This window comes from Panicum virgatum, chromosome 2N (genome assembly GCF_016808335.1).
Source record: "Panicum virgatum strain AP13 chromosome 2N, P.virgatum_v5, whole genome shotgun sequence".
Taxonomy (NCBI): Eukaryota; Viridiplantae; Streptophyta; class Magnoliopsida; order Poales; family Poaceae; genus Panicum; species Panicum virgatum.
Window position 1 is genome coordinate 5,369,307 of NC_053146.1, and position 4,672 is coordinate 5,373,978.

Genomic DNA, 4,672 nt, shown 5'->3' on the forward strand with positions numbered 1-4,672 from the left:
GATGGGGAATGGAGCGCGTGCAGCTGTTCATGGTGTTGGTACGGTCGATCTGAAACTTACTTCGGGAAAGACCGTGCAGCTCAAGAACGTGCATCATGTCCCCTCAATAAAGAAGAACTTGATTAGTGGCTCCTTACTCTGTCGTGAAGGTTATAAGCTAGTATTTGAATCCAATAAATGTGTTGTTTCTAAATATGGAACTTTTGTTGGAAAAGGCTATGAGAGCGGAGGCTTGTTCCGCTTGTCTTTGGTTGATACTTGCTTTAAATCTGTGAACAATGTGGTTAGTAATGTTGAGACTAATATTTGGCATTCGAGGTTATGTCATGTTAATGTTGGTTGCATGTCTCACTTAGCTAGTTTGAATTTAATTCCTAAATTTGATGAGGTCAAAAATTCAAAGTGCCATGTGTGTGTTGAAGCAAAACAACCTCGCAAGTCTCACAAGGCTGCTGCGGCAAGAGAGTTGGCACCGCTTGAATTAATTCATTCAGATATTTGTGAGATGAATGGAATATTGACCAAAGGTGGCAAGAAATATTTCATGACGCTTATAGATGATTGCACTAGATTTTGCTATGTGTATCTGTTAAAAACAAAGGATGAAGCGTTGCATTATTTTGAAATCTATAAGGCTGAGGTAGAAAACCAGCTTGAAAAGAAAATTAAACGGGTACGTTCTGATCGCGGTGGAGAATATTTCTCAAATGAGTTTTCTGAGTTTTGCGCGGAGCATGGAATTATTCATGAGAGGACACCACCATACTCACCTCAATCCAATGGGATTGCTGAGAGGAAGAACCGTACTCTAACTGATTTGGTTAACACCATGTTAGAAACTGCGGGACTATCTAAGGAATGGTGGGGTGAGGCGATTTTGACAGCGTGTCATGTCCTGAATAGGGTGCCCACAAAGAACAAAGAAATTACACCATTCGAGGAATGGGAGAAAAAGAGATTAAATCTCTCCTATCTGCGAACATGGGGTTGTTTGGCAAAGGTGCATGTGCCAATTAACAAGAAGCGAAAGCTTGGACCCAAAACCATTGACTGTGTTTTTCTTGGTTATGCTATACACAGCGTGGGTTATAGATTCTTGATAATAAATTCCAAAATACCGGATATATATGAGGGTACTATCATGGAATCGAGAGATGCAACATTTTTTGAAGATGAATTTCCCATGAAAAATACACCTAGCATTTCTAGTCATAATTCTATTTCTTCTGAGGATGTCCATGAACTGATAAATAATGATGATTTTGAAACTCATGTGGAAACTCCTGAGGAGGACAATAATACAGTCACTCGAAAAAGCAAGAGACAAAGGATTGCAAAATCCTTTGGTGAGGACTTTATTATATACCATCTCGGAAAACACTCCCACAACCATTGCCGAGGCATATTCATCTATTGATGCTGACTTATGGAAGGAAGCAGTGCAAAGTGAGATGGATTCTATTATGTCTAATGGGACCTGGGAAGTAGTTGATCGTCCTTATGGACGTAAACCTGTGGGGTGTAAATGGGTGTTCAAAAAGAAAATGAGGCCTGATGGTACTGTTGAGAAGTACAAGGCAAGGCTAGTTGCTAAAGGCTATACACAAAAGGAAGGAGAGGACTATTTTGACACTTATTCACCAGTTGCCCGACTGACCACCATACGTGTGCTAATATCCTTAGCTGCCTCACACGGTCTTCTCATTCATCAGATGGATGTTAAGACAGCTTTCTTGAACGGAGAGCTTGAGGAAGAGATCTATATGGATCAGCCTGATGGATTTGTGGCAAAAGGTCAAGAGGGTAAGGTGTGTAAGCTGCTAAAATCCTTATACGGCCTAAAGCAAGCACCAAAGCAATGGCATGAGAAATTTGATAAAACTTTAACATCAGCCGGCTTTGTGGTGAATGAAGCTGATAAATGTGTATACTATCGGTTCAGTGGAGGCAATTGTGTCATTTTGTGCTTATATGTGGATGACATTTTGATATTCGGGAATAATGTCGATGTGATCAAAGAAGTGAAGAATTTTTTGTCTAACAATTTTGAGATGAAAGACTTGGGTGAGGCTGATGTTATTCTCAACATTAAGCTTTTGAGAGAAGAAGGAAATGGTGGGGTTACTCTTGTGCAGTCCCACTATGTGGAAAAGGTGTTAAATCGTTTTGGGTACAATGACTGTTCACCAGCTCCAACTCCTTATGACCCAAGCGTGACTTTGAGGAAAAATCGAAAAATTGCAAGAGACCAACTGAGATATTCACAAATAATTGGTTCTCTCATGTATTTGGCTAGTGCAGCCAGGCCTGATATCTCGTTTGCCGTGAGCAAGCTAAGCCGGTTTGTGTCAAATCCGGGAGATATTCACTGGGGTGCTCTTGAGAGAGTACTACGCTATCTAAAAGGCACAATGAGTTATGTCATTCACTTTACCGGGTATCCAAGGGTACTAGAAGGTTATTGTGATGCTAATTGGATTTCTGATGCTGATGAGCTGTATGCCACAAGCGGATATGTGTTCCTGCTTGGAGGTGGCGCTGTTTCCTGGAAGTCTTGCAAGCAGACTATCTTAACGAAGTCTACAATGGAAGCAGAACTGACGGCATTGGATACTGCTGGCGCTGAAGCCGAGTTGCTACGTGAGCTCCTTATGGATTTGCCGGTTGTCGAGAAACCTATACCGGCTATATCCATGAACTGTGACAACCAAACCGTGATAACAAAGGTTAACAGTTCTAAGGACAATATGAAATCTACCAGGCATGTGAAAAGGCGCCTGAAGACTGTCAGAAAATTGAGAAACTCTGGAGTAATATCATTGGACTATGTCCATACATCTAATAATCTGGCAGATCAGTTTACTAAGGGTCTATCACGCAATATGATAGAAGGTGCATCGAGGGAGTTGGGCTTGAGACCCACTTGAAGCCATTCCATAGTGGTAACCTGTCCTTTGTGATCGGAGATCCCGTGAATTAGGATGGCGAAACAAGCTAGTGGATGGCTAAGGGAGAGACTCCTTAGAATAAAGTCTAGCTCAATTCAGATGCACCGTCTCTCCAATACTGCTAGGGAGGTTGATTAAATTCTTAATGTGATCCGAGTGGCTTGAAAAAGCAGGGATGTTGTCCTACAGGGCATTCTAAAAGGAACACACCTATATGAGTTCGATTGCTAGTCACAATCTATGAGATGTGGGTAATCTCTAGATACTCATGAAAAAGGCCAGAAAGTATGACTTATAAGTTTCAAACAGAGGGAATGCTCTTTGCAGCCTAGTATCAGTTAAGGATTTTACCGAAACTCATCTCACACAAAACTGTCAATTCAAGGCTTTGTCCATTGATCAGTTGTGGCTGAGTGTAGCTATTATTCTAGATGGATGTTCAACTTAATAGTCTCCATCGAAATACTGGTATATAAAAGGATTGTGGTTATGAGAACTTTATTGCGTTGTACCCTAGAGTTTGGTGGGGATTGTTAGATATAATGGGTTTGGCCCATTAATATTTAATAAATCAATAAAACTCTATGGCCATTAAATGGCTGGTTATTTTGAGCCGTGACAATATTGCACATTAAATGGCCGGTTAATTTGAGAAATTGAGCCGTGGCGTGGCTGGTGGATGGTGGACGGACGTGGCTTTATTTTTGCCATTTGCTCACCTTGAGTTGGGAGTTACCAAAATTAGTAGCAATCAAAGGTTTGATGATGGGAGTTTTTTGTCTTCTCCCTTACTCTACCGGCACTTCATTGCACGACTAGAGGCCCATGGCCTTCCGCCGCCAGCAGCACGACTCCTCGCTTTCCTCCCTTCTTTGATATAAATCGAAGAGGGTTCCTTCAGTTAAAACTCTCTCTGGCAATCACCACAATCCAGCAGCACTTTGAGTTCTTCCCGTTCCGTCTCTTGCGCGCACACGAGATGGAAGAGTAGGCCTCTGAACGTCTCTGTCCGCTGGGTTCACCTGCTCGGGTGAGGACGGCAATCACGTTTTTGGGGAGTGTCGACGGCGGCACGACTACTCGCTTCCGTTCCTGTTCCCGACGTTGGCGGCTTTCGTTCCTGTTCCTGGCGGCACGACATCGAGCGGACGATCGGCACTGCAACATATCTGCACGGCATCGAGCGGGACGACTACATCAACAAAGCATCATGTCGCTTTCGGGTGCTTCCGGCACTGCCGCTGGGTATGCTGATCTTATTCTCAAAATTGCAATCTTTGTGATTAGCGTAAACACTGTGATTGACATGCTTTATTTGAGAGATTCTACATGTTATGCATTGCTGGTTAGCACTAGTTTCATATTCATGATGTCTTTAATGATGAATTTGTTTGATAAGCACATATATGATATCATATTCATGTATTTCTTGCTTGCGTCATATTTATGGAATAAATTAAACATGAAATTGCCTAGATTTCTAACAACAACAACCATGAGAGGACTGAGGCGCATCAGGGAATGGAATTTCAACTTCATTTGTCATTGTGCCTCGCTCCGCGCACAAGGCCAGTCCGCAAACTTTTGTGTGCTAGTGGTCAAACTAGAAAGGAGGACAGGTTCACAACTCTATGTCGCCGTTCGCCTCTTGGCCTGATCTCCAAATCAAATTGTGACTCTCACGGAGACGTCATCTGAGTGAGCTGTGTGTGGAAATCACACAA